Source organism: Andrena cerasifolii, chromosome 6, assembly GCF_050908995.1.
Source record: "Andrena cerasifolii isolate SP2316 chromosome 6, iyAndCera1_principal, whole genome shotgun sequence".
NCBI lineage: Eukaryota > Metazoa > Arthropoda > Insecta > Hymenoptera > Andrenidae > Andrena > Andrena cerasifolii.
The window spans coordinates 12,384,533-12,402,595 of NC_135123.1; the positions used below are offsets into that span (position 1 = coordinate 12,384,533).

Here is an 18,063-nt window from a genome sequence, read left to right on the forward strand (position 1 = left end):
GCAAGTTCGGAACCCTTCCCTTCGTCATGCACTCTAGTCGTCTTCGGGAAACGCTGCCGCGATATGGTGGCCTGCCTCTCTGTCTCTGTACTTTCGCGCGGAGCGAATCGACGCGAAATGAAGCGACGTGGAAGTTCATTCCGCGCTTTCAGGGATCTTGGATCTGCGTCGGCCGACCCAACTTTCCCTCGATCTATCCTCAGCTTTATTTGGCGGGGATTGAAGAGCAGAAAGGAGCCACTAGTGGTGTTGAACTATTATTTACTTGTTCCTCTGTTGAGAAATACTTTATTTCTACTGACGCTTCGAAGCAACCTTCTGCTAACTCTACTTATCATTAAACTCCTCGACCATCGGAATAAAAAGTCCCCCTACGAGGTACCCAGGACAGCGCTCGTTTCTCGAAATTACAAATTGCTCAAAGAAGCAGCGATCTCCCGATTCCCCATGGAGATCGCTAGCTCGAGGAAGAAGAGAAGAGATGACTTAACCGAGCATGTTAAGAAGCGTGACAGCGCGGCTGAAGAGGGAAGCTGGGTATAAGAGGAAGGGTGAGGTCGAAGAGGACGATTAAACGGCAGGACGTGGCCCGGGGGTTGAGCGAACTTTTTAAATACTTTCGAACTTCCTAAGGATGACAAATTGGACGAAAACTCCGTGGCGTGGCTGAAGGTATCGCGGCCCAGCGAGTCTTCTTTCTCCAGCGAGCGATTAATTCGAGCCTCTCCTCTTGTCTACGTTAACCGACCCCCTAGACCCCTCAGTTTTTCGCCCATTCTGTCACGGGGACGAGAAGCAGGCAATTTGGGTCGTGGGGGAACGATAAGCGGTTTAATTTCTCCGTTTGTCAAATTTTTGATGCGCCGGTGGGGGAATAGCTGCGACGCCGAAGGAAACGTTTCTGGGGGGCAGAAAAGTATCAGTGGAAACTTTCCCTGCCCCGTTTCAAGTGGAAGGTATAAAGTTGCCACGTTTTCAGGCTTCGTTAAACGCAGAGATAGCCTGCCATAGTTTCATCGACAGACAATAGCTGGTACATCGATCTCGTGCTTCAGCTGCTTGAAATCGAATCGGACGAGCGTATTCGTCTTGCAATTTAGAGGCTGGAATTTAGTCGTTCACAGGCCGCCATTGCGCGAAATCATTGTTCCTCGCCGGTTCGAGAAATCGTGATCCACAGGATCGACCGATCCATCTCGCGATCTCGCGAGTTCGGCTTTCTCCATTCACCGAGGCGGTTTCCTCGTCTTCTTCGACGCCTCGGTACCAGATACAACAGTCGCCGGTATCGTTCCACCAGCGGCTGGATAACTGTAAATTATAATTCAACTACGAAAAACTTTTCCGCGAGTTCGACCAGCTCCTCTTTCCATTCCACTCCTACGCGAGAGATCGTTTTATCTCGCCACGTTCCCCGGTCTCGATCGATCTTCGACACCACACGATTCTATGTGCTACGTTCCTTCTTTCCCGACGCTTCCCCGTTTTCTACGTTTCACGACTGCGAGATGAGATCTTTCTTTCTCGTGCTTCTCGCTCCGCAGCTCTTATAAGCATTGTATATCGAGATGAATCGATGGCCGGGCGAGCCAACGATCTGCGAGGATTTGTTCTCGCCAGGAGAAACTCTGCCGATGGAAGCCTCGTATCGCTGGAGATCCTCGCGTGGGATGTTTCTAGGCGTGTGCCAGTCATGCGAGGAGATGATTTAGGGCTGCCTTCGGGGGAAGATTTAATAATCGAAAGTGGGGGATGAGCGAAGGAACGATACTTGTCAGTGGAGTGATACCCGAGTAGCAATTGGCGTCAGAAATTCCTATTTACGTAGCTTGAAGTGCATAAGTATCCGCATCTTCCTAGCAAATGAAATTGAAACAATCTTCAACCCCCCGATCGGTTCCTCCTCCATCAACCCTCGAGTTTGAAGGGTGAAACGAAACTCCTGGGCGAACTGAACGATCTCGATCAGGACGGGAACCCAGCGTGTTTCCTACTTGTGCCACCTGGTCGAAACACCGTTTCCATCGTCGGCAAAAAAAGAGGACGAGAAACCGTCGGTGTTATCCAGCGGGCGCACCATGCTGGAACAGACCTTGCGCGTGGAAAAAAGAACTCTCGTGGGGGGATCTGAATACAATCGTGAGACATTAAGGCCGCGCAGAGTGCAACATCCGCGAGTACTCGGTCGCAGAACGTGCGTGGGTGTGCGTCGCCGCGTATCACGATAGAGATAGGACGGGGTGAGACCATTTAAGGGCATCCAGCGTGCCACCAAAAACGGATAGGTGGCGTGCACCGTAGGGAAAGCCTTCCTGGTGAAATCGTAAATCACCTTTTCGCGGTGGTCGGCCGTAATGGCCGGTCTGTTGTTACCTGGCTAACGGGGAAACCGTTTCTCGCTTCTATTCGCCGTTTTCTGCTTCCACGAGCGAAGCGACAAACATTCAAATGGAATCTGAACAGATTCTAAAGATCGGGGCGATTAGGTCGAGTTCCCTTAACGAGCCGCAGGATCGGATCCAGTAGGAAACCACCAAAGGATACACATTCTTTCCTAACGGGACATTCCACGCGCAATTGGACACTTTTTGGAGTAACATTTCGGATGTGGCTGAAATTTGAATATGTTGTAGTCTTTAGGGATGCATAAACATATCTCGAAGGATTTTTGACAATTTTGAAAAATGTCGATTTTACAGCTGTTTGAAGGTAAATGCTAACTTTTTTTTCAATAAATTATAACTATGGAAGTAGTAAACGGATGGAGATGAGGTTTACGGTGATTTGTAGAAAAGACATTGAAGTTTAAAGAAAAAATTATTTCAGTTTCAGAAACAATTTTTTTTAACCATTTTTGTGCAATTATTTTAAACAATGCAGTTTTTTAACAACGGGCGCGATTTTAAAAATCTGAAAAAAAAACAGAATATAATTCTATCCTTCCCCTTTATGGTCTAATTGTCAAAAATATGTACATTTTAAAATTGGCCCTGTAAAAAATGGTGAAAGTTGACGCTGCGTCTCCCAGCACCGCGGTACTTGCAGCGGCCAAGCGGCTATACCTGATATTCTTATACAGGATTCTCGAAATTGGTACGTATTTGAAAAAAAACTGAAGTAGGAAAACTCTTACTGTTTTTTATATCCAACATATATACGGTATCTCAATTTTTGGTGTTCGCAATATTTTCCTTGAAACGAGGGTGACTTTTAGTTTTTTAAATGGAATGCTAAATATTTGATTACCCTATATGAAAGCGACTGTCAATTTTTTCCTAAAACTTCAATGTCTTTTCTACAAATCGCCGTAAACCTCATCTCCATCCGTTTACAACTTCCATAGTTATAATTTATTGAAAAAAAGTTAGCACTTACCTTCAAACAGCTGTAAAATCAACATTTTTCAAAATTGTCAAAAATCCTTCGAGATATATTTACATATCCCTAAAGACTACAACATATTCAAATTTCAGCCACATCCGAAATGTTACTCCAAAAAGTGTCCGATTTCGCGTGGAATGTCCCTAACTTGACTTGAAAAAGCAACGTCCCTACCAAATCCCTCGTCCTCGCGCCGCGAATTCATCTCCATCGAGAAAACAGTCCTCCTCGCCTTGCTCAACGCTTCGTACCGGTCGATCTTGCCGCGCGCCCGCATTTTTCTCGCCGTGCATTCTCCTCTTCATTATACCGCGCATCTCGTGGAAGAAAGGGACAGAGTCGCCGCTGAGGGACATCGGGGGTGGAGGTCCATGACTGCGAGAGCTAATCTCTGGCCAGAGCTAGCAGAGCTGAAGTAACGGAATGAAAAGGAGAGAAAGTGGATGTATCGGCAATAATCGTGGCCAGGCGTGTGCCTCGAGTGGCACCGCGGCGAGCGTGTAAGGGATGCTCTGAATAGGCCGCGCCAGGGGGATGTAGATACGCCATGCTCGACGACGACGGAGCGTGCGATTCGACAAACGGGATGCTCCTTTGTCTTTCGTTCGTTTCGAACCAACCAACCCCCCACCCCCGTTTCCCGCCCGTCCCGCGCCAAGGGGGCGGCTCGACGAGCGCCTGATTCAGACAATTATTGTCGATTCGCGCTGGAAATCCATCCAGCCGACGCCAGCAGCTTTTTCTGTCGCAAGCTGCCCGACGAACTCGATCTCCATCCACCCCTCCGCCTCCTCCCTCCTCGTTTTCTTTCCCCGCCCGACTGTCACCCTTCGCAGTGACGTTTTTAGAATTATCGCCTGGCGACTTCGAGCTCGCTCTTGAACGCTGGTAAGCTCTTGTGCGCGATCGAGAGGGAGGCACGTGGGGCGGTTTTGAAATCACCGAGGGATAGAGTTGGAACGAAATAGACGACGATGCTGGTGATTCGTTTTTTATTTTGGGTGGTGTTTAACGTAGGTGCGAAACTGTTGAGGGTATGGATCTGGGCAGGAGGTAGTCTAGTTGCCTTCAGCCAATCACTTTGACACCTCTTAAGGGGAGGTTCCGGTCTAAAAGTCGATTTTTTTCATTTTTCGAATTTCGACCTTTTAGGAATACGTGTTTAAAAGTTTCAATCGAATCGGATAATAACTTTTGGAGATACAGGTCCCACCGATTTGGATAAATTTTTTGACGCCTTGACTTTAACGACTTCCCAGTGCCGTCTGCAATGATTAATTATAAAACAAAAAATATATTTCTGTAGCTTAAGATATCCTTAATACAATGCAAAACTCCCATTAAATTATATATAGTAGTTTTCCTTTAATTAATTCCGAAATATCACCTACTTTTTTGGGCTCTAGACCGGAAGGTCCCCTTAAGGGTGTCATCCATTTTACGATGTGTCAGGCGTATGTGTAACGTAGCTAGATATCGGAATATTAATACCATTTAATGCCAGAGTTACAGCGATAAAATAGTATAGTCTGAACCGTAAACACCCCCTATGTAAAATCAGACTAGGGAAGGTATTCCTGAGGAAGATCCACAGGAAATGCGCTACCCATGGAAAGGGGCGGAGGAAGGTAGCAGGGAGAGTAATTCCGTAAGCGCGAGGCGGCCCGTGCGAGAAAAACGATCTGGATCGTGTAACCGACGGGGAAGAGGTTGCGTTCACCCTTTTCGACGTCTCCAAGTGGTCGTTGGCGACCCCCGTAACTTTAGAGTCGCTCGGGACGGGGAAAGGGGTGGTCCGGGCGGTCGGCTCACTCGACTTGACACGGCTCTAATTTCCGATAGGACACGTGACTGGAATCCACGATGCGGGACACGCGCGCCCTACGATCCTTAAGGGCGCCTCTTTCTTCTTATTCGAACCTCCTTATCCCGGATACGCGGCCGGCGCTGTGATTTATCAAAGATGCTCCAGAGACTACTGGGTGGTCCCTAAAAATCGTTTCTAGATAATTAGTCCCCGTTTAAAGTAATCTCCTCCACGAGATTGGGGTGTTATTACTGGAGAGCGAGGGATATCTTGGCTCCTTTATCGTGAATCTCTCTGCCGAAGAGAGATATCTGTCTTCCTTTCCACTGCAATTTAGTATTCGCTGTTCGGTGTAAGAGGCAGAGCTTCAGACATTCGATGAAGAAGAATAGACCGCGGTCTGTACACGCAAAAACACCGCGTGAACGAAAGGGAGATTTCTCACAAATGTTGCCACCATATTTTGTACTAACCTCGTTGTTTATTTATGTTTCAGGTAAGTCCACAATATCGCTATACATACCTGCGTCCCATCGTTCGATATCGATCCACCAAAGCGAGTAAGTACGAGCTTTCACCCGTAATGCGATAATTAACGTAAGTCGGTCCGGGTTTCGATAAATCGCGATCGCGGCCGATAAGTCACGACTCCGGGGTCTGGGGTTGGTCAGGGGAGAAGGGAAAAACAAAAGGTGGCGCGGTGGAAATGGCTCGGTGGAGATGAGAAGTGGCTGGGTGGATGGAAAAAGCCACGGACAGGACATCGGCTCGTTCTTCACCGGGTTTCAGGGGAATCCGCCTTAAGAAATCGCCCCGTCCCTTATCACCATAGAGCAGGAATCCTTCTGGTGCAGGCGCGCTCGATCATCTCGCAGAGAGAACACCGGCCAGACAGTCGGAGCGATTTGTAACGCCATAGAGTGTAACGCGCCCCGATGAATGGTGGGTGGCGACGATGTTCGATTTATCAACGGGCGCTCGCTCGCGTTGAAAATAATAGCGAAATATAACTGATGGATAATGGAAAAATGAAGACGCCCGAGCGGAATTGATTCCGACGATCTTTCTTCCCCTTTGCCGTTACCATTGCGAGCCGAGGCTGGGGGTTATGGGAATTTCTTCCGGTGAAATGCGTGGTATTCGTGTTGGCGTCTACGGTGGAACAGCGATACGAGCTGTAAACAGAGGACTGAGGCCTGGACACTGTCGGTGTCACATTTATGGCCCTATGCACCCCTGGGCCTCTTTGGGGCATGTCAACCACCGAGGACCGTGGTTGTCCCGGTCAGTTCTTCTCCGGACGCAGTAGACGCTACACGCGATCCTTTACAGTTTACACGAACAGTATTCTATTATTTCTTATCATTTAATACTATTGACTCCGTTGTATCAATAATGTGATTTTATTGTATTTGCTCTATTGAGTTACTGCTCTCTCTACCGGGTAACCCAACAATTCGATGTAGGTATTTAGGGAACAAGGATTATCGATAAGAGTTACGCAAGAAATTCTCTATACTTCATAAAAATCATCAAAGCGTTACATTTTCATTTCAAACGCATTGCGTGCTAATTTCTTTGTAGGTACATAGTTCAACTACCTCATCAACCATGTACGAAGTTTCGTTCACCTTCCCCCTGTCGGTTCGACAGCAATCTCCCAGAATCCATCGGTCGTACGCACCCCATAAACTGTTCGCAACCCCTCGCAAGGATTTTGCCAAGGTCCCCGCGGTGGACCCCTCCGTCTCCTTTTGCCCGTGGAAGGGTATCAGACCGCAAAGTGTCGCGTTCGGGGCACTCGGGAAGGTGCACCGAGACGTCCAAGGTTTGAGAGAGAAAGAGAAAGAGAGAGAGAGACGAGAGGGTAGCAGAGCGAAAGAGGAGAGAACACGGCAGGAGTAGAAGCGTAGTACCACCCAGGAACCACCGACGCCGCCGCCCACTCGTGTGGAAAAATGATAGCAGCGTACTGACTGAGTGCCCGTGCTTCTATCCCCCTCCACTCCCCTTTGAAGCCCCTACGGGGGTGGCTGGGAGGGTGGACTGCGGGGGTTGGCTCCAGCTACGTGGGTGGAGAAACGCGGGGGTCGGTGGAGTGCGCGCAGGAGAGAGAGAAGGAGAGGGAGACGAGATGCCTGCTCCCGATTCCCTTATCGCCGCGGCACAGTTGTGTGTGCCTTTATGAAGATCTGTCAAACTCTCCCTCTCTGTCCCTCGCCTTCTCCAGCTACCCCTTCTCGATTGCCTCTCTTTCGCTCTCTCTTCCTTCCACCCCTCTTCACCGGCTCGCCGCTCTCCCGCGGGGTGTTGCGGACCTAGGTGTAATGACGTATCGCGTATCTAGCGCACGTCGAAGCCAAACGCCGTTCCTCTGACCTGCCTCCACCGTTCGCTGCATCTTCCACTTATCCGACCGCCAGCAGCTTTCTCGTGGTATGTGTCGGTGCCCGGACGTTTCTTGGGATCTAGCGCTGCTTCAGTGATGCTGGATTGTCATGGGGGTGGATTAGTGTAGGAGCAGGGTAGAAGTCATTGGGAGTCGGAGGAATCGTAGCGGTGCAGAAATATGAAGCCTCTGCCTGTATTGCTGGAATATTTCCAACCAAAAGTACCTACTGCAAAATTCTCCACCCTTCTTCCAGAATCGAGAACTCAAGGAATAGGCACAACCATACGAGGTCTGATCAAAAAGTATCGGGCGGGAAAAATCACGCGTGCGCAGGAATGTTTTCGCGGGAAAAATTAAGGTGCGAAACTTTTTGAACAGACCTCGTATACATAGGTATCCAGAACCCCAAAATCTTGAGAGACTCCATGCCGAGTCATCGAATGTTATCCTTCAGCACCCAACAACACCTAGAAATTATATTTAAAATCTGTTTTTTCATTTATACGAGTTTTGTGCAAATTAGACAGGAATGAAGAATTACTTAAAGTTTCCTTGTGTTTTTGATAAGTATTATCAACATTATTCCTGAAATATAAATTTTGAAATATTTATTTTCAATTTCTCGAGAATTCTCAAGAAGTTGCGATCTCATTTCTGATTTCTCGAGAAAGAAAAATTATCGAGAAATCAGGAACACTAGGTGCGTGTTCTTCAGCGATGGTTTAGTTTAGCGGGAACCACCGCCTCTCCGGCTCCCACTGCGTTCTCGAAAGGGCATCAGGCAGCAGATTAGGCGACGACTTGCCAGCTCTTGGCAGAAGTTCGCATTATCGTGTTCGGATTCATTGATTCCAGACGGCGGAACGTCGCGGAAGGGGCCGAAGGAGAGGCAGAACTTGCCGCCATTACGGTGGCCGTTATCTGAGCATTTGAATGAGACTGCGATGTCCTACGACGTGTGATATCGACACTCTACTTTCAGCCGGTTCCCGTGAGCTGCTCGACGATAATTCGCGGGGGAGTAGATGCCGTAGATCCCAGCCGCCGATAGAGGTTCCCGCGGTTCCCTTCCAAGTATCGTCGGAATGGAGTTCGGAATTCAGACGATGCGCGAACGATCGCCCCCGTTTTTCATAGGATATGCTTAAGGAGAGATACTGCGAGTTCAATAGGACAGCCCTTTGGGAGACCCGAGAATTCTGATCGTGGATCCAGGTCAGATCTGTGGAACCACTGCACCTAAATGGCGGGTAAAGTTGCGTTCTCGAAGGGTAGAATCCTCGCTGCTTCAACATCAACACGTGGATGTCACGCACATTGCAACCGAGTATCCGAGTAACTAAACAGTAATGATGACACAAAACCTCCTAATAACGTGTGCAGGAGGTACAGCATGCTACTTGCTGGTCCGCACGGAGACACACGTACGGAACGAGGGAACAAATTGGACCCGGAGGATGAAGATGCATAAAACCCCCCAAAAACACTCCATTAAAGCCAGCCTCTCTGAAAACGAGCAGTCACTTCGGCCCCGACCAGCTTCATCGGCTTGTATTATATAATTAGCCGGTCTGTCGGGGCGACACGCGAGAGAGGGAAGGGCGGAGGGCAGCGTGAAATCCCAAGGAATTCGTTCTTTGCTCCCCGCGGGCGGATGCCTGCCAGTAATCCTCCTTCAGGGCCGGGGATTTCACGATCGCTAATGAGATTCCGAGTGTCAAAACTCTGCCCGAGCTGGGTCCACCTTCCTCTCCTCCCCCTGCTGCTCCCCCGCCCAGTGCTCACGGGCACACGTACAATGTGGCCACCAAATAACGGATCGAGGCGATTAGATGGAGCCGATAATGGCGCGCAGGGAAAGAGTGGTGGGCCCGAGACGAACAGGTATACACGCACCAGCCCCCGGTTTCCTCCTCGTCACCGTTCGAGGTGAGCCCGTTCCGTGAGCAACGCGGGACGAAGGTGTAGCGGCGGGGCCCCCCTCGGTGGTGGAGCGGCAGCGGTGGTGGCGGAGGACGAGGGCAGAAAAGATAAAGAGAGGACTAAAGAGCGGAGATTAGCGCTAATGCACCATCGAGGGAATGGGATGGCATGGGGGCGAGGTCCGTCGTATCTCTCATATTTCAGACCCCCGTGACGTCGTACGAGATACCGAATCATTCCCACCTAGAGCCGAGACCGTGTATTTTTAGACGCTCTCTTTTCTTTCTGCCTCGACGCGGTCACGGGGCGAGCTCTCTTCCTGTTCGGGGCATTTCGCGTGGCCCGTGAAAAGTGGATGACCGTTGGGTGCACGGGTGTGTTCTGGGTGGACCCGTGGTTAGAGGCGGTTGTTCGTTAGAAAATTGAAGAAGGAATGTAGATCCAGCCGCTGGTCTCTAGGAGGTCGATAAGCTTCCCATAGCAATGAGTATACGAATTGCTTTAGGGTCATGGCCGCTGCGAGTACCGCACGGCCCGAGCGACCAGTCGAGCCGGTGTGATTTCACGCAGCGTTACATTCAATTAATTTTCATTTAGGCAATTTTAAAACGTCCAGGTTTTTCAGAACATGCCCATAAAGAGGAAAAACAGGGCTTTATCCTCCTATTTTTTCCAATTTTTTAAAAAGGTGCCTTCAACTATAAAATTGCATTTGTTTAGAAGAATTACTAAATAAATGGTCAAATATTCGTTTCTATTAAGTGAAATAATTTTTATTAGGTACTCTTATATCTGCACTGTAAGCACCCAAAAGGTGATTTTTATCAGTTTATTAGTTCAACAGTTATAATTTTTGGGAAAATAGTAAACACTGTATTTCAAACAGCTGTAACATCCACAATTTTTGACATTTCGAAAGATCCTTCGAGATATGTTTATATACCCCTAAAAACTGCAACATATCCAAGTTGCCCCAAAATCCGAAATGTTACTCCGAGAAGTGTCCGACTTCGCGTGGAATGACCCTTTAGTTTCTACACCATGCATGGTTTATTATATAGAGCTGCCAGTAAGCAAGCAACGTTAACATTTAACGCTGTATCGATCGAAACGATCCCGCGGCGGCGAAAAATGGAATTAGGAAAGCGGAATTACGCAAGCGTGTGCACTTTCGAGCCGATCCTAATTGCAACGGCGATAGAGAGAGGCGTTCGCTCGCAGCGCGCCGCTATTTATCGGCGAGAAGAGCGGGGAACGTAAATCGGAGGTTAACGTTTGTCTCGACGTTAACCTTTTCCGCGTGAGGCGTCGACACCTGAGATAAGGAACGTCTGTTAAGGGTACATGGATCCGAGTCTAATAAGCTTCTCTCGGTTTCTGCGAGATAGATATCGGCGAGCGCGCCGGTATTCCGTGCGACCGCGCGGCTGATTTACAAGTATTCTGGCCCGCAGATCGGCCGACCCTTGGGAAAATTATCGTTGGCAAGAATTCGCGCGAAAAAAAAACGTGACTCCGCGAGCCATTCTGCGGTGCGCTTTCCACCGCGATGTCGCGAAAATCGAGCAGCGAAAAATTTCGCTACCTTTTGCTATAACTTCGGGGATGAATTCTACGTAGAGAAATTATTGAACAAACTGCTCGTTCCCACATTGCGATAGAGCGAACTCGCTGAGCTTAATATTCTCGTATTTGCTTCTTAAAACACGGCAATCGACTAACGTTATGCTCGCAGTCGGGTGTTCATCTCGAGGAAACGTGATTGGGTTCGAAACGTTGGAAATATCACCGCGTCAAGATGTCCGTGTTCGGCGGGCAGCTTGTAAATCGTGCCGCGTAACGTGCGCAGAAATTAACGACGCTTTCAGCGAATCGTTATCCGCTCCCGCCTGTCTGCGCTATGTTTTATAGCGTTACAAACTTCGGGCGTGCATTATCGCGAGCCGTTCGATATCTTTGCACTTTGTATTTCCCAATCAATCGCGGCGGTACTGCGCCGGCGACTTTTTCGGGTAAACAGTTATTCTTTGCGATGCAACGGCGCTTGCAACTAAATCGGTGCATCGGGATCACACATTGCTGCTCTTTTCGCAATTGAAGATAGAGCTGCGCTTCCAAGATACCAGTGAAAGAGATTACTGGGTTCATTCAACGCCTCTCCTCTGTTGAGTCTTTAAAAAAAAAAAACAGACGCAAAATGACGACACATTCCCATCGAGCTCAAAACCACCCCTTTACCTTCGTCGCAAGAATATTCAATTCGTCGTTGAAAAATGCTGCTCAGCTTTCCTTCCGAAATTCCACGGTTTCCGGCAATTAGCGAAACAGGGTGTCGAACGGCGCCGAGGATAATCGCCTGGGCAGAATCGATCGGGGAACCCACCCTCGTCCCTCGTTCGAGCTAATATCAGCTCATAAAAAAAAATCGTGTTATCCGTCGACGCGTGCTAGCTTACACGTTGCATCCGTTTTGCCAGCGATCAGAGTGAAACGGAGGGTCGAGGGGAGAAAGAGAGGGCTGTGTAAAACGGGGGTTGGGGGCGGTCGGTGGGGAAACGAAACAGAGTCTCGGTACGAGCGTCAGCAGCCAATTCACGGTGCCAGATAGCATCGAATATTTTTCGAGCGAATGTTAGCGAACGCGAGCGAAAAAAAGGAAGAGCCGTGGGGTGGCTCGCGACGAACAGGGGTGGGGGGGGGGGAGGTGGTCGGGAACGCGGAAAGGGGGCTGAAGTGGGGTGGGAGGTTAAAAGGCCTGGTCCGAAGTTTTCGACAATAACCAGCGGCTGGCTGGCCGTTATTGAATTTTTATTGGCGACGACGAGTCAATTTGCGATTAAACCCGCGAGCGCCGGCTCGACACGAGTTCGACAGTTCGTTTAAAGAAGAGATGTTTCTCGTTTCCCTCCCCTTTCTTCCATTTCGACGGAAGACAGCTCGATCGTCGACCAACGCGCGACTTCCTGGGAGGCTGGGGAACGGTGGGAGACGGTGATCCCAGGGATGGACGAGCCACTTTTGGAGACGTGGAAATTATTACGTCCGTCAGGAGGATCCCGGGGATGATTGCTCCGTGGATTTCGCGTTTGGAGATATTGACGTCTGGCCCTCGGAGTCGCGACGTGGGTGGCTGCAGTCTTTGATCGTTGGATGATATGATTCGTACGGAGGTCGAGGAGTCGCGCTGGAGAAAAGAAAATCTGCTTTCCGCAGAAGCTGCAGAGGCTTCTTGGCTCCTCATCAATAAGAAAACCTTGAAGACACGTCGTCATGAAGTACGTCCATTGAACGATCTATAATTTGTTCCTCGATAAGCTGGTGTAGTTTTACCTAGAAACAGTGAGGAGGGTCTTGAGGAAGGTTCCCCATTCTCGAGGCCCCGTTCAAAGTGAAGACGTCCTGCCACGTGTTCGAGGAGGTACCGTATATCCTTTCCAGGCTGTTGAAGGAAGCTAGGAATGACTTACCACGCTCGAGAACCGGAAGGAGCACGTGCAGACTTAATGGATTCTTCGCGTACGGTACTTAAACAGTTGTTGCGTAAGAGGGACGATTCTCACCTGTCGTTACGTAGGGTGAACACGTGTCCGAGGGGGTGGGAACGAACTTCCACGCGTGATAGAACTTGCAGCATGGTCGTTCCGAGGGGAGCAATCCTCCAAACGATATTATCCTTTCCCCTGCTAGGCCCTGTGCGCGACTAGAAATTTTATTTCTGAATTAATGGTTAAACTGGTTCAGGAGGCTTGGAGGAACTTGTTAATGCAACTTTATTTGAAATATCTTAAGCGCATCGCAATCATTCCTCGATAAAATGTTTTCAGTACAGTAGTTGAAGCAATTCGTTCGCAACTGTTCAAAACAGTCCGTCCATCGAACGGGCTTTCGAGAGGGTCGATCCTCACCTGTCGTCACAAAAGGGTGGACACGTGTCCGGGGGTTGAAACCGGCGTATTAACACGAGTGAGGGATGAACCGTGCCTCGTCGACCTCCTGACACGATCGTTCAACGGCGTTAGATCACTCTTGACGGGATTCCTGCTTGTTTTTCGCGCGGCATGATGCTTTCCCGAAGAGGAAAAAGCTGGGAAAAGCTACTTCCTGCAGTGTACGGAATCGATATCAGTGTATCACGCTGGTATACTACAAGACACGAAATCTCACTTGCAAATGGGACATTCCATGCGAACTCGGACAGATTTCGGAGTAAGTTTTCGTAGATTGCTGAAATTTGAATATGTCGTAGTCTTTAGTGATATTTAAACGTACCTCAAAGGATTTTTCGAAATTTTGAAAAATGTCGATTTTACAGCTGTTTGAATTTAAGTGCTAACTTTTTTTCAATACATTATAGAATCCTGTATAAGAATATCAGGTATAGCCGCAATTTTAAAATGTCCATATTTTTTAAAATTTGTCCATCAAGGGAAGGATAGAACTATATTCTCCTTTTTTAGATTTTTAAAATCGCGCCCGATGTTAAAAACCTGCATTTGTTTAAAATAATTGCACAAAAATGGTTCAAATTTTTTTTTTAAACTGAAATAATTTTTTCTTAAAACTTCAATGTCTTCTCTATAAGCACCGTAAAGCTTATCTCCATCCGTTTAATACTTCCATAGCTATAATGTATTGAAAAAAAGTTAGCACTTAACTTCAAACAGCTGTAAAATCGACATTTTTCAAAATTTCGAAAAATCCTTTGAGGTACGTTTAAATATCGCCAAAGACTACAACATATTCAAATTTTAACAATCTACGAAAACTTACTCCGAAATCTGTCCAAGTTCGCTTGAAATGTCCCAAATATTACAAATTCAATGAATCGTTGAAAGAGGAATGAAGCTATTTATTTCTGTCTATATCTAAGGCCATACAAGCCTTGTAACAGTAATTTCAATATTTATCACCATAAAATAGACCTCGTACCTTATCACACATCTATCGGAATTCTACGCAGTATCTATCACCTGTATTTCATCCTGTCTGCAACACTTCTGACTTGTCATCTAATTTCTCAGCGACCTTTAACATCAGCGCCCCGAATTTACTATTCCACTCTGTATTCGTAATTTCTCCCGCTAATCGTCGAGCGAATCGCAGTACCCGATCTTCCACTCTTCTGCGACGGTTTCGCAACTTCCGGTGGCATCCAGCCTTAGCTCGGCCCCTCGAGCGTGGCGTCCTTAAAAGGTTGGCGGCTCCGTGTCTCTTGGAGTCGTTCTGCTTCGCTGTTAATGGCTTAATGGCCAGTCGATGTCCAGCACGAACGGGTCGACATTTCACGCTGGCGTCACCAATACACGGTACAATTGCACGCACTTCCGAGCTCCTTTGCCCGTGGTCGGCACCCGTGGCGACCGGTATCGCGAAACGGCCGCTGATAACGGGCCAGTGCTTTTTTATCTTATCGCGCGCACGGAAACCCTCGTTTCGCCATCGCGTCGCGGCTCGTCGTCGGCTTCTTCTTCGCCGTGCGCCACCTCTCTCCTCGTCGTCCTTCCGCCGCTGACGGACAGTGGGTCCATTTATTCGCGAAATGCCAAGGCCGAGGGAAAGATCGACGATCCGGGGTGGACGGAGGTCGCGACGATCTAACGAACGCGTGGATCTCCGGCGGCCTGACGCCTGAACGTCGCTCGGGAACGATTTCTGACGAACTCTGGCGTGGATTGGAAAATGCTATGGAGCTTTAGGAATGATGTATCTGTGGCATTGGACATATCTGTGCTTTTCTTGAAAGGACAACTCGTTTTTGTGACGGCAGCAAGGTTTTATTAAAGACCCTGAAGACCAGTCTCCTAATCGCCAAGCATACCACTTATTCCTATAACGTTTCCTAACCACGGTGGTAGTGATCGATCGATGTGATTCTTGTTGAAATTAATGGTAGAAGGAATCTGCCAGGAACGGAAGCAAAAGTCCTGAGAGAACGGATCGCCAGATCCCGATCGTTGGCCAGTTGAGCGGGGCTCGAAAGAGTCCTCGAGATAGGAAGCGATCCTCGTAGAGGTTGATCGACGATTTGTCAAAGTCTTTCCGCGTGACGTAGGAGGTGGACGGCGAGGAGGACAATGCCGTCTCTCGCTGGACCGATATTTAACGTTGCACCGCAAAAACCGTACGTCGACCTCTGGCTTCGATGTACCGGGCAAAAACTCCACCCTCCACTTGGCCATCGTATCTGCTTCTTCTCCGCGGAGAAATTCTGCGCCCGCGTAATCCATTAATATCCGCGAGCAGCGTTCAAAAAGAGGACAGCATGCGGAGATAAAATTAGGGTTGAACAGCCCCAAACACAATCTTTTCGCCCTGGACGCTCCGCGATCCCTCCGCTGAAAATTAAATTCATCCACGGGCAGAATGAAGCCAAGCCCCGACACCCCGCGGAGGCATAACTCTCACCCGCCCCCGGCTCGTAACGCCGCACCCCCCGCGGTGTGCCAGCGAGCAGCGAAAAGCCAGCGTCGCTATCGGGACGTTCCCAGACGTTGCGTGGCGTCCAGGTGCACAGGGGTCGGTTCTTTTCGCATTAAAAAAGCCGCAGCCTCCGCGATAGTCGTTCTGACGTGTATATCCTCGGCCGCAGATGTGGCAAAACCCCGAGAGCAGCCGGCACCGAAGTTCTCCGATAGCCTGATGGTCATTTCTCATTTGCGTAATCTCCGTGCGCGCGCGCCACCCTCCCTGCGCCCTCCTCCGCCCTGCTCGTCGTTGTCCTGCTCACGAATAGAACGGAGAAATAGAGAGGGAGGTAAGGGGGGGAGGATGAGATAGAAGAGGGGCCAGAGATGGTGTTCCGCGAGCTCCGGGGGGTTGGCGTAAGCGACCGTTTGTTCCGCGAGAGGGTGGTGGTTTTGACGAGGTGAACTCTGCCCTAATCGCCGTGGCTGCGAACGCGGCGCCTCCACCGGGCAAGCTAATCGTAATTGCGCGCCACGATAAAAAGTGTCCGGCTCTTTTTCACCCGTCCCGAGCGCACCGGAGGGCAATGCTGGACGATGACGAAGCGCGCGCTTGCGACCAGCCGCGGGTATCTCGCCCCCGTCGACTGATGTGCGGGCGTAATCGACCTCGAAACGCCGCTGTCCCATGATTCAGCTGCTGAGGCAAGTGTCTCCGTCGAACGGGGCCCTATGGTCGAGTCTCTGATGGAGTTTTTTCAGCAGTCGGATCGTGGACGTTTCGAGGAATTTCGTGGTCCCCGGTACCTACTTAGTATCCGCGAACGATTCCTGCGGCAGCCTGAGTTCCGTAGAAACAGCTGAAGACCTGCCGCGGTAAGCCTGGAATGATCCGCGCGTTTACGAATCAACGGCCGTGACTCTGACACGACTGACACGAGCTATCCCCGTTCATCTCCTCGGACAGATGAGAGCAGCAGCGAGATAAAAGGATACGAGAGCGAGAGAGACGGGAAGAGGTGCGGGCTATCTCTCGCGTCGTCTAGACTCGAAGAGCCGTTCCTGGATTTTCTCCCCCGGGACCCTCGGCACACTCTGGCGCAGGCAGGCGGGGAGGAATACGAGAGAATCTTGCGAGACAGTGAGGCCACTGTTGGGATCTCTTTCCTCTCCCTCCGCCAACGCCTCGAGGATCTTAACGAATAAGATAACACGGCGCCAGGGAGCTCTCCTCACTGCGCTGCTCGATTTCTGTGTTCCTCCGGGTACTCGAGGAGACGGTCACCGACACCGCGTCGATCATCCATCCCCTGACCCTGTTCAGACAGTCTCCACCGCGGCGATTACGCGGAATCTCTAGTCCCTTCGCCGTTTTTTCGCGCCTCTGCTCCCTTCTGCTTCACTCTGATTGACGGAGCTGCGAAGCCATCGGTGATAACTCCATCTTCATCATGTACTGCTGGATCAATTGCTTCGCGACTTCGTGGGTGGTGTATGGTACTCTCGCTTCAGAATCCGGATGGACTTGAGAGTTCGCGTCTACACTGTTCTTACTTCTTCACTTTTCGCGCGAGAATGGCCACCTAGGATCTCAGACGCACGAGCACACCTTCGACCAGCACGAGCGCAATCGCAGGGACGTGACGTTGGTCGATTCTCCGCGCTGGAGCGGCGAGGGAATATTGTAAAATCTAATCGGCGAGCGCCGAAACGAGCCGTCGGCGATAGCTCGGATCGAGACACAAAGAGCACGGTTATTAGATACAACAGCCGTTCCCGACGTGTCTTACGATCGTCCTTATCGTTATCGCCATTAGTCACGGAGCCCGTTGCGGCGCGTTACGAGTATCGCCCTGGCTGTTATCGTTATCCGTTATCAGGCCGCGCTATCGGCGAACCACAAGCTTCGTGACGCCAGTGACAGGAGGTGCCTTGGTGCCCCGAAGTCTGCCGATGACGGCATACGTACGTATGCCGTATATGGGAGTAGATATACCGGCACCTTGAGGTTCCTTCTTTCTTCGCGGACGGAGCGTGCAAGTCGCGCGATCCGGGAGCGAGCGCCGCTGATAGGAGCGCGAGTATAACGGGAACGTTGTTTACTTACGTCACTTTGCGATGGATAGTTTTCAGTGGCCACAACTAGCTGGGGAACT

The 18,063-nt window shown here is 49.7% G+C and overlaps 1 protein-coding gene across 1 annotated transcript in view; it reads left to right on the forward strand.

Moving 5' to 3' along the window:
- Ush (Zinc finger protein ush) overlaps positions 1-18,063 on the forward strand; it is a 168,273-nt gene that overhangs the window by 91,045 nt on the left and 59,165 nt on the right. The window lies entirely within an intron of this gene.